Source organism: Triturus cristatus, chromosome 9 (genome assembly GCF_964204655.1).
Source record: "Triturus cristatus chromosome 9, aTriCri1.1, whole genome shotgun sequence".
NCBI classification, from domain to species: domain Eukaryota; kingdom Metazoa; phylum Chordata; class Amphibia; order Caudata; family Salamandridae; genus Triturus; species Triturus cristatus.
The window spans coordinates 163,736,568-163,749,997 of record NC_140592.1 but is presented as its reverse complement, the minus strand read 5'-3'; the positions used below and the strand labels follow the sequence as shown (position 1 = coordinate 163,749,997).

Here is a 13,430-nt window from a genome sequence, read left to right as displayed (position 1 = left end):
GAGTAAGTGAACTTGAGTGTGTTTAACTGCATAGGTGAGTAAATTGGACTGTGTTTAATTACTTGCAGGACTGACTAGGTGTGTCAGTACCTCAATGGATGATTGGCGGTGTGTGAGTGTCTATCTAGGTGTATAAATGCATATGATAGTCTTGTACGGAGTGACTGCAAGTATGAGTGACTGTACAGGTGAGTGAGTGGAGGTGAATGTAGACCTAAGAGTTAATGAGTGGGTATGTAGTTATTGGTATTGGAGTATCTATGATTTTCAAAATGGCCGTCTGAAATTTTGAGTCGGTGTATCAAAGGTTATATTAGGGTGTGAGAAGATGCACTAATTTATCACAAGGATGATGTCATCAGTGATGTCATGAGTGATGTCATTTGAGATGTCATCAGTGATGTCACTGACCATGTCATGAGTGATGTAATATGTGACGTCATCAGCAGTGCATTGCGGGGGCGCGAGTTATAGTTAGCTGAACTAGCTATAACAGGGGAATTTCTAGGGTTTTGTACGAGGGAAATGTCCAGCTAACTACAACGCCCCTGAAACCTTTGGTTTTTTCAGTGAATTTCTAAGGTTTTTTAAATGCCAATTCCTAACTATAACGCCCCTGAAACCTATGGTTTTTTCAGTGAATTTCAAAGGTTTTTTAAATGCTAATTCCTATCTATAACTTATCTCTGAAGATATCATGAAAAGCATTCTTTTTTAAAAGTAGGGTGCACATTAGTTTTGTGGTAAAGCATCTTTGTGATTGGTTAAGAAAAAGCAGTTTCAACGTGGAGTACATATCAAAGGATAAAATTTGCTCAGATCAACCACACCTGCTACTTGCATTTGAAAGGCACTGTTCGAACTTAAAACAATCGTCAACTTTTAACCTGCACGTGTCGTTAAATATTCAAGAAAATGTTACAATAAAATATCGTTAAGTTTTAAAAAATTGATGAACTTTTAACCTGCACGTGTTGTAGAATGTTCTAGAAAGTGTGTTGATAGAATACGTTGCACTTCTGACTTCTATGTGTTGTTCAATATTTAAAAAACGGTTCATATGGAAAAGAATCAAGGAACTATTCTAATTTATTCTTTACATGTATTTATGTGTGCAGCAACAAAATTATAGACACAACAGCAGTAGGAAGAGGAAGAAGCGGGGGGGGGGGAGATGGGCAGAATAGCACACATGCACAATTAAGTACAACACACATATAGACTAACAATGGCCAAAATGAAACACACCAACAAGCAGCACAAGTCACACAACCCGCCAACATCACACCACTGAACGAGCATAGAAGTGAAAACCACGCTGCATTCATACAGGATGTGTACGAAGGCCAGTCGTTGGTGTTGTGGGATGTCTGCGACCGTGGTCATCATGGATGAGATGCCCAGCATGTCGCACATGGTCGAGTTCACTGTGTGTTATGTTGCCAAACGGCTGCACCTCCCTCCCACACTTTTGTACGGTGCGCTGTTGTATCTCGTGCACTCGTACAGCACACCACTGTAATGCCTATTTGCGCATGTCCTGCTACATTCCAACTACAACATCACAGTGCCGTTTGGAGGTGGTGCATGCCAGTTTACAACATCAACTGCTGCGGCTCTTGTAGCAGGCCACACCAGAACACAGAGACACACTTACCGCACTTCCTGTACACGGACATGTCCGAGACACCCTGTTCCCCTTGCCGGATAGGCACACCCCTGCACTGACCTGTGAACCCCAGACCAGCACACGCCAGTTGTGCATGCAGGAGGATGTGTGCGTAGCTACACATCCAGGCTCACTGCCAACGCTGAGGTGACAGCACACTGTGATGTTGCAGGGCTCGTGCCTATCATGCGAAGACAATGACCACAGGGACACACTTACTAAGATGTGGGTTTGGGGGGCATTGGCGGTCCTGGAGTTGTTGAGATGAGTCTTCTGTCCCTCATGGGTATCCCTGTATCATGCTCATTGACTCTATGGTACCTGTGGGTGTTCTGGTGTGGCTCTTGACTGTGTTCCCTTTCATGGTGCAGGTAGTTGTCCTGCTTAACACCAGCAGAAAGCAGGTGTAAAATCCCTGGTGCTAACGTGTCTTATCGCCGGAATTTGTTTCGCATTGCAATTGGTGTGAAAGTTGTGATGGGATTTTTTTCGTGTGCAGAACAATATACGAACTGAGCAGTGTATCTCATCAAGATCCAGCACCTGACGCACTATTCCCAATCAATATAAATACAATGAGATTTCTTAATAGATTGTGTGTGTACACTGTAACTGCAGCCAATACCTCAGTGCAATTCAATACAGGATTTTAGTATTTAGAATAAATCGGAAAGGTGCACCTCGTGTCTTTTTGCACGGGAACGGCTACTCTCCATTTCATTATCAGCACTTTAATGGAAGTAAAGTGGAGATAAATCTAACACACTATTCAGAAGTTTGTGCAAACTGCAGATATCACCAGTATTTCAGCAATAAGTCCCCCAAAATGTAACACCATGGTGAACTCCATCAAATAACAGTAATAAGAACAAGAAAGAGTCACACAGCAGTTAAGAGAACAACCAAAAACTTTATAATTTTTTTTTCCAAACTTTATTTTTTATAATAATAAATATATAAACGAAAAACTATTTTCAAACTTTATTTTTTTATTAACATATATATGAACAATAAACTAATAAACAAAATGTAACAACAATAATAAAAAGCAACAAGGCGGAACACTACTGTGGGGACAATGGATGTCGACGACAGACCTGGAAAACAAGAAAGATTGTTAAAAAAAAACCCAACATGGTATTCTCAACAAAATACCACAAGAAACAAATCAGATATATAAAATGCATACAGCTAACAAAATTTTATAAGTTTAACTTACAAAAACTGTAAATGTTGCCGCTTTAAAATATTTACCGAATCTGAAGAAAATGTTTTGCAGAAGGCACCACACAAACAAAGTTTTTCTTCAGTGGTGAGGAAATTTTTTACTTTTTCCAAGGAGCAAACAAAGACCAATGCCACCTTCGTCACTCGCAAGATTTGCCTAAGAGTTCTGTTACGAGGAGATCCTAACAAAAAATATCCTGCGGCACAGCAAGTATGATGAAACACCTAAGGACCCTTCATCCAAACAATCTTGCACGAGAAGAGTGCAAACAGATGAGAAACACTCCTGTTCTGTATCTGTAAAAAAGAATCACAAATAAATGTATATTAATAACTTTCAAACTTATACTATTCCATTACTGTACAAACACATTTTATATAAAAACTGACTATGAAACTATAGCCATGAACCACAAGTGTGACGATCATTAAAACACTAAATGCATAGTGCATACTACTTTGAAGCAGTTCATGCCCTAAAGCCTACCTCACTAAAACACTACATGCTAACTGACTAAATGATTACAGTAGTATAAGGAGACACACTTGGTGACTCACAGGGTGTTTGCTAGAAGAGTATGAATACTAACTAGGGAATAGAAGGTGTGAAACACAACTGTGTAGGTGATTAGAGGACTGCATCCATACTGCAAAGGCATTCAAAGCAGTACATGTGCTAAGGCCTGGCTCACTGCATGACTACTTGGGTACTGACTGAATGATTATCGTACAGCAAGGAGAGTGCCTAGGTGAATTTATAAGTGCTAGGCTTTTCGCACAGAGAATAGATTAGTACTTGGCACTGAATGGGTCACTAGAGGAGTGCAAAGGCAGTGACAAGTGCTGGACTGTATGGATACTGACTAGGAAATTGAAAGTGTGAAAGACAAGTGTCTAGGTGGTTAGAAGACTGCATGCATAGTGCATAGGGGTTTGAAGCAGTCCATGTGCTAAGGCCTGGCTCAGTGTATGAATACTTAGGCACTGACTGAATGATTAGAGTACTGCAAAGATAGTATCTTGGTGAATGTAGAAGTGTTTGGGTTTTAGCACAGTGAATGGATTAGTACATGGTGCTGAATGGGTCACTAGAGGACTGCAAAGAGTCACAGGGTATTTCCTGGAAGTGTATGGATACTGACTAGGGAATTGAAGGTGTGAAAGACAATTGTGTAGGTGGTTAGAGGACTGCATACATAGAGGATAAGGGTTTGAAGCAGTCCATATACTAAGGCCTGGGTCACTGGATGAGTACTTGGGTACTGACTGAATGATTAGAGTACTGCAAGGAGAGTGCCTGGGTGAATTTATTAGGATTTGGCGCTGTGAATGGATTAGTACATGATGCTGAATGGGTCACTAGAGGAGTGCAACGGCAGTGACAGGGTGTTTGCTGCAAGTGAACGGATACTGACTGGGGAATTGAAGGTGTGAAAGACAAGTGTGTAGGTGGTTAGAGGACTGCATGCATAGTGGATATGGGTTTGACGTAGTCCATGTGCTAAGAACTGTCTCAGTGCATGAATACTTAGGCAGTGACTGAATCATTAGAGTACTGGAAAGAGAGTGTCTAGGTGAATTTATAAGTGTTTGAGTTTTGGCACAGTCAATGGATTAGTACATGCTGTTGAATGGGTCTCTAGAGGACTGCAAAGGAAGTGACAGGATGTTTCCTGGAAGTGTATGGATACTGACTAGGGAATTGAAGGTGTAAAAGACAAGTGTATAGTATGTCAGAACACTTTTATTTGAAGCAATCTATTTGGTACTTAGAAACTGACTAAATAATCAGACTACTTCTAGAACAGTGCTTAGGTAAAACCTTTACATTTTCAGTTCTGCCACAGTGAACAGAATAGTACATGGTACTGCACCTTAGTGTCAAATCCTGACTCATTTTATCAATGCATAAGCAAAGACTAGCTTCTAATGCTACTAAAATTTGACAACATGAGAGGTTTTAAATTAGTTATCTGTCAGCAAATACACGATGTTACCAAATGCTTCTTTCACAGTGGTTCTCAAATGCACACAGACTCACTGTGTAATTCTAGACAACAACCACTATATCAAGGAGTTGAACAAAAATCATTCACTACTGTGGAAATGGTAAGCGAACTGCACACAATCTTCATATTTTATGACTGCACTTTTGTGTCAATGCCTGACTCATTTAATCAACACATAAGCAAAGACTGGCTTCTAATGCTACTAAAACTTGACAACCTGACTGGTTTTAAAACATTTATCTGTCAGCAAATACACGATATTACCAAATGCTTCTCTCACAATCCTTACCCAAATGCACACAGACTCACAGTGTGATTTTAGAGAAGCAACACTATCCTAGGAGTTTACCAAAACTCATTCACTAGTCTGGAAGAGTTAATGGTACTGCACACAATCTACATATTTAAGTACAGCACATCAGTGTCAAAGCATGACTCATTTAATCAACATATAAGCAAAGACTGGATTCTAATGCTACTAAAACCTCTCAACATGACAGATTTTAAAAGTTATCTGTCAGCAAATACATGATGTTACCAAATGATTCTCTCACAGTGATCCCAAATACACATAACTCACAGTATGATTCTAGACCAGCACCACTATCCCTATGAGCTTACCAAAACTCATTCACTACAGTGCAAGTGGTAAGGGAACTGCACACAATCTACATATTTCACAACCGCAATTTACTGTCAATGCCTGACTCATATAATGGAAGCATAAGCCATAACTGTCTTCTAATGCTACTAAAACTTGACAACATGACAGGTTTTAAAACCGTTTTCTCTCAGCAAATACACGATGTTACCAAACGCTTCTCTCACAGTGGTTCCCAAATGCACAGACTCACAGTGTGATTCTAGACAAGCACCAGTATTCCTAGGAGTTTACCAAAACTCATTCACTACACTGGAAGTGATAAGGGAACTTCACACAATCTACATATTTCACGACTGCACTTTAGTGTCAATGCCTGACTCATTTAATCAACACATAAGCAATGACTGGCTTCTAATGCTACTAAAACTTGACAACATGACGGGTTTTAAAACAGTTTTCTCTCAGCAAATACACGATGTTACCAAACGCTTCTCTCACAGTGGTTCCCAAATGCACAAAGACTCACAGTGTGATTCTAGACAAGCACCAGTATTCCTAGGAGTTTACCAAAACTCATTCACTACACTGGAAGTGATAAGAGAACTGCACACAATCTACATATTTCACGACTGCAATTTAGTGTCAATGCCTGACTCATTTAATCAACACATAAGCAAAGACTTGCTTCTAATGCTACTAAAACTTGACAACCTGACTGGTTTTAAAACACTTATCTGTCAGCAAATACACGCTATTATCAAATGCTTCTCTCACAGTGGTTCCCAAATGCACACAGACTCACTGTGTGATTCTAGACAAACAACACTATCCCTTGCACTATATGAAAACACATGTCATCATCTAGAAGTAGTACTACATTTTAGTATAGAAACATAACTCATTTCACAAATTCATAAACAATGACTGGTTTCTAATTCTACCAAAATATAAAAACTGCACAGTTATCTCTCTACAAACACATGAAAAACACAAATGCCAATCACAGAATGGTTTCTACATGCACACACATTGTAGAGAAAAAAAGTACTTCCTAAACTTTAGCAGGAAAAATACATTAGTCTGATTAAAATCAAAATAGTCCACATAAATCCCCTCACAATTAAATAACTCATCTTTCAAGTTCTTTTGTAGATTAAGGAGTATATCAATCACTCACCATATTTTCTTTGACATAATCTCTGCACTGTGCACCTCTCAGCAAAAGCAAAGAATGGAAAAGTTTCCCTTTCATTTTCCACACATATACATGTAAACATCAAATCACAATCCTTCGCACATAAACTCAAAAGCAAACACACATTTCTATTGGTTAAACATTTCAACCATTTCCAACTGAAATACATTTCAACCCTTCCCCCAATCTGCCTTCTGCCTGTTACCATAGGAACAGGTCATGGAACACTGCACTGAGCTCACAGGTCACAAGTTCAGCACACAATGTTCCTACACAAGACAGGAAGTGTGCTTGACTTTTCATCATATCAGCTTATCATATATAATGTTCCTTACAATCTGTTTTTGTTAACCAATAACAATCATACCTTTAAAAAACAAAAATATACACCCTACCTTTCAGTGTAGAAAGTTGTTATACAACCAATGATTTGTCGTTTTTCAAAAAACGTTGCCGTGGATCCGCGCACCCACCGCGAGAGTATCCGTGCATCCAACGCGATAGGATGCGCGCACCGTGCGCACATTTCGCCGCTTTTTTTTTTTTAAAAGGGGGGCCCCAGGGGGTCCTTCTGGGACCCCCTAAGCACCTCTAGTGGGTCAGAGTATTCCCAACGCGTTTCGAAGCGTCCGCTCGCGACCCGTGAACAAGAAGCAGACGCTTCGAAACGTGTTGGGCCATTCCTTTTCCGTGATGATAAACTCACGTTTGAAGCAGATATGGGCTAAGGCGTTGTCTTTGTGATGTGGTAAAGGCTACTTTCGTTTGGGTATATATATATATATTCTCTTGCAGCACGATCCACTTCAGGAATCATGTGCGCTCTATGGCGGTGCGTCCGAGGAACGGCAGGGTCAAGCCGTTGTCAATTCTCCTTCGTTTCCCCACAGGGCTTCCTCGCGCACTCACAGAAAGGATACGGCGTTGTCACCAATTATTTTGTCAAGTTTCTTTATTTACAGCATGGCAGTTAAACTCTACGCGTTTCAGTCTCAGCAGAGACCTTGTTCAAGGTCTCTGCTGAGACTGAAACGCGTAGAGTTTGTTAACTAGCATGCTGTAAATAAAGAAACTTGTCGAAATAATTGGTGACAACGCCGTATCCTTTCCGTGAGTGCGCGAGGAAGCCCTGTGGGGAAACAAAGGAGAAATATATATATATATATATATTCAATATATATATCAATGTTTGACTCCAAAGCAACCTCCAGCAACGCCGGCGAAGAAGGAGACGGACCACAGGGAATCGGCGAGATGAAATTTATTCAGCCCAGGTACAGCAGTGACGTGTTTCGAGCTCGGAAGCCCTTGATCACACAGCGGTCACAGTGAAACTGATTCCATTTAAATGCTTAAAGGTGTATCACCACAGTTTGCTCGTGTTAGATTATGTGACCATAGACAGAGAAAACCCTATCCGTTTTATATTCTGAGATGGTACTCACAATGAATCAACTAAGCATATCATTATTATTATATCGAGTTAAATCTCAAATATATTATACTGGTATAAATACCTGTATTAATAACATGCAAAGAATATAAGAATATATCCGTGTGTATACATGCATATACACACATATATATGCACATACACAAATATGTACAAAATTACATGCATCTTTACAACATGTGCAAAACTGGTTTTCAATGACTGGGATTATTCTTATAGGTTTTAATAGAGATATTTTTGGATAGAAATTTGTATCTAAGTCTGTGTGTATACAAATGAATCCATAGTAGAGCGAATATTATAATTTCAATTGGCATAAAAATTCTATTGTCTTACTCCACATTCGGTCAGATCCAAACTACACCAGCTGATTATTGATAACTAGTATCAATACCAGATCTCTTGTCCAGTTATTGTACGCCTATAACCAGTTAAAATGCATATATTCCAATAGCATGTTTACGTAAAATTCATTGAATAACAGTCTATAAAGTGCAAATAACAAAGCAGCTGTCAATATACTGTGCAAAAACTGCAAATTAGTGCAAATATTCCCTAAAGTGCATATCGAATGAATAAATAAATATATATAAATACATATTGATAACAATAAAATAACCATTTCTGGACATTATTGTTAAAATCATATATACAATATTCAAACATATCTTCATATCGATAAGTAATAACAGTGATAAAAAAAGAGAGGAAAAATTATGTGTAATGATATTATATAAGGCAGGCATTAGAGTTCTAAAAATTGATTCGGTTTAACAAGGTCAATTTCATTTTAGTTTCTTACATTTGTGCTTAATATTAGGGAACCTATACATTAAGCTCACTATCCAGCTAGAGTTGCATCTATTGTATTGCATCAGCAAAAACAAAAGGAAAAACCAAGTATTATAAAATTTAGATTCATTTGTTGTAGTTGATAAGAGTGCCAAGAGATAGAGATACTATGAGGCATGCAGGACTGAAAACATTAAATAAAATTAAATAAAATTGTGCATGTCCTCTGTATTATTCAACCCGTTGGGCCACTTGCTGTCGAACTCTAGAATTATTTTTGTTTCGAGTTGTTTTAGCTGTAACTCACGATTTCCCCCTCTGCGTGATTTAGGAACTGAGCCTACCACAAAGTATTTGAGGCAAGCGACGTCATTATTATGAGTGCTTTTAAAATGACGTGCCACGGGGTAAGTCGGGTCACTGTGTAAAATTGCGCGAAGGTGTTGTAGAATCCTGACATGCACCTGCAGCTTTGTGCTCCCGATGTAATTCAATCCGCAGGTGCACATCAGGACATACACCGCAAATTCGGTCTTACAGTTAAAACTTCCATTAATAGCTACCTCTTGCTTATTAAATGGAGTGTTGTAGTGAGTTTTATTAATTCCAAATTTGCAGGCTCTACAACTTGAGCACTTACGGAAACCATGTGCAGGTTGAAGCCACATTACATTTTGTCTAGTTTCAGGGCTGCTTTTGTTTAAAACGGTACCCATATTTTTAGCTCTTCTAAATGTAATAGTAGGAGTGCTAGATAGTCTTGAATTAAGTACTCCATCTGTTAGTAATATGGGCCAATTTTTCCTCACAATAGCCCTGATTTTTCTTTCTTCATTACTAAATGTAGTTATTAATCTAGGGCTTTCATTTGACATGATTTCTTCTCGTGTTGCCCCCTATGCTATCAATTCCAATTTGCTAGATTTAAAAAGACTTTCTCTAGGTCTTAGTTCTGCTTTGTCGATAGCTAGTTGTAGTATCTTGTCTGTGTATCCTCTTAGCTTTAATCTCTTGATCAAATCGTTTAGGCAAGATTTAAAATCCGTAGTTGAGCTACATATTCTTTTAAGTCTCAGTATCTCACCTTAGGGAATGCTTGCTGTTAATTGTTTAGGATGCAAACTAGTTGCATGCAGCGTAGCATTACCGGCAGTGGGTTTTCTGTATAGAGTAGTTTCAATTTTTTCATCAAAAATGTAAATTTTCACATCTAAAAATTCTGCACTCATTTTGTTGATGTGTGATGTAAAATGAAGGTTGAGGGAGTTGCAATTAATAGTATCTACAAAGCTTTTGGCTTCTTGTTCATCTCCTTGCCATAGGATAAATATGTCATCGATACATCTTAAATAACATATTATCTTCTCATTTACCCATTCTTTGTGTTCTATATTAAGGACCTGTTCCTCCCACCAGTCCACGTGTAAACACACGTAGCTGGGGGAGAAACAGGAACCCATCACAACTCCTCTGACTGGTCTATACAGTTCCTTTCCAAATAAAAAAGTTATTGTGTAAACACCATTCAATGAGATCAACAATAACCTTATTGTGTTCGTGAAATTCAATCGTTCTGTTTTGCTGCGGCTATTCCTTGTACATGATTAATACTAGTGTACAGAGACTCAACGTCTAAAGTTATCAGTAGCATGTCTTCATTCCAACATTGATCTTTTATTTTATCCAAAAAGTCACTTGTATCTCTTACATAGCTAGGTAGATTTTTGACTAGATCTTGCAAGAGGAAAAAAAAAATAAAAAAAAATAATAATAAATCGATGTATTGGCCCACTTGTTCTCCCACACTTTTAATGGCCGATATAATAGGTCTTCCAAGGTGTCGGAGTTATTTCTTTGTGGACTTTTGGAATTAGGTATAGGACAGGGAGAACTGGAAATTCATTATTCATATATTTGAATTCTTCAGATGAAATGAGTCCTTCCCTGCGCCATTGTGAAAGCTGCTTATGGAGAGTCTCTTTAGTTTTGGTGTATTTTTTATCTGTTGATTTTCATAGCACCTGCAATCATAGTTGTCAGTTGGCCTCTTTGATATATTCATGCTTGGGCCAAATGACCAGGTTTCCGCCTTTGTCTGAGTTTTTGATGACGATTTCATTGTTTTCACCTTGTTTTTTCATAAGGTTAGCGTATTGAAGTTTTGTTTGTTGGATTTTGTTTCTCTTTTTGCCATTGTTATGTTGATACAATTTTTAATGTCATTAATTACACAATCGTGGAAAAGGTCTACTGCGTTTTTCGGCATTAGTGGAGTAAAATCAGATTTCACTTTGAATGGACTCATGCCAGCTCCTTTTTGTGCCATATTGATTTTGTTAAGCCTCAATTGTGTTGTGAAATCAGAATCTAGTCCTGCCGATTGCGAGCTAGAGGCATTGTCAAGATCCTGTAAAGTTAGTAGGGTAGGAACGTCAGAAGATAATATATTCTCATTTGTAGTCAGTACTCTAGTATTAGTGTCCAGTCCGTTAGTATCTTTTGTGTATATATATATATATATATATATATATATATATATATATATATATATATATATATATATATATATATATATATATATATATATATTACCTACTAGCGGTCACCAGTAGGTAGTTAGGACCGTGTTTCCATAGGAAATCTTAAAATTCTATTTTGAATAACTTTGGCGCCGGTTGACGAATCCTTGCAAAATTTTCAAAACTAATGGGGCGCTCCGCTCCGCTCCTACCCTGAAAGTCTCGGGGTGATTCGTAAAGCGGGGGCTGAGAAAAAGGGGGGGTCCCAAAACAAGTTTTACCAATGGATTTTTCCATAGGGACTTTAGTCGCAGCTACAGCCCGAACGGCTGAACAGAATTATGTGAAATTTGGCAGAGAGGTAGCCATAAGGTCCATGAAGTGCCTTTTGCAGGTTTGGTGTAAATCTGTTCAGTATTTCCAGAGAAAATAGCATTTAAATCAATATATATCTATATGCGTGCAGCGTGCGCGCACTGAGCAAGTCCTGTGCGCGCACCCTGCCGTGCGCGAGCGCACTTCTGATTGGTTGTTAGATGTCAGTAAACATTCGAATCGGTGGAAATCAGGAAGCGGCGGCCGCCATTTTGTCTCTCGCATAAAGAGGGGGTGAGAAACAAAGGGGGAGAACGTGAAAAGGGGGCAGAGTGGGGAGATATTGACCCACTAGGCATTGTAAGGGGGTCACAGTAGGACCTTGTAGGGCAAAAAAAAAGATTTATATTTTGAAAAAAAATATCGCCGAGTGCGCGCACCCAGCGCGCACCCGAAAAAAAACTTTTTTTAAAAAAAGAATACAAAAAAAAAAATCGCATTTAAGTGTTTAGATATAAGGTGGCTCTAAAAAGAGCCCTTGTGTGTTTTTTGGTACCTACAAACTCTAAAATAAATAAGTAATTTCATACTAACCCATGTCATGAGTGATGTAATATGTGACGTCATCAGCAGTGGATTGCGGTCGCGCAAGTTATAGTTAGCTGTACTAACTATAACGGGGGAATTTCAATGTTTTTTTACGAGAGAAATGTCCAGCTAACTATAACGTGTGTGAAACCTATGGTTTTTTAAGTGAAAATATATATATATATATATATACACACACACACACACACACATACACGTGTTACCATCCTTGTGGGGACTATGTGTGAATACCTGCCTTGTGGGGACTAACCTTTCCCAATGTTTTTAAAATACTCTAATAACAGAAAAAAGTTAAGAAAAAATTCATGATACAGGATCCTGCTTCAAATTTGCAAATATATTGTTATTTAATCGTGCGCACAGCACCATACTTGCGGGGACTTGAACACGTGCTACCATCCTTGTGGGGACCTAGTCCGTAACACTATTTGTGAATGAATACAGTTGAAGGCACATGGCTAAATGTTTATTTTATCAACAATATACACAAACATTATAATCTATTCATATATTAATTGCTGCATATATACTAGGGGTATACATTATAGACAGATCATGTTAATGTGCCAGAAAATATCATATCATGCTTAAAGAAAGACCCTTAAAGCTGTATTTAACCTATTTATCAGTGCTTAAAATCTTAGGAGATAAGGGAACTAACACATAAAGAAATTAACATACGGAACTAAGGAATATGGTCAAGTGGAACCCAGAGCTTGATTAGCTGCTTACATTTTGGCCAAAATAGGTGTTCAAGTCCCCACAGAGATAGTGGGTGACGATCATTGTGTTTAAGTCTCCATAGAAATAGTGTGTACATTCAAAGCTTAAATCCCACTATAAAGAGTGTGAAGCTAATGATGTTCAAATCCACACAGAGGTTGTGTGTAATCATAGGAATGCTCAAGTCCCCACAGAGATGATATGTTATTATAGCAATGTGTAAGTCCCCACAGAGATAGTGGTGCCGATCACGATCCGGCAAAAAATTCCCCCGTGCGACTCGTATCGGGTCTTTTTACCGTACGAATCGTACAA

General features: G+C 38.5%; 1 protein-coding gene across 1 annotated transcript in view; it reads right to left on the bottom strand.

Moving 5' to 3' along the window:
* CCDC66 (coiled-coil domain containing 66) overlaps positions 1–13,430 on the bottom strand; it is a 356,874-nt gene that overhangs the window by 91,911 nt on the left and 251,533 nt on the right. The window lies entirely within an intron of this gene.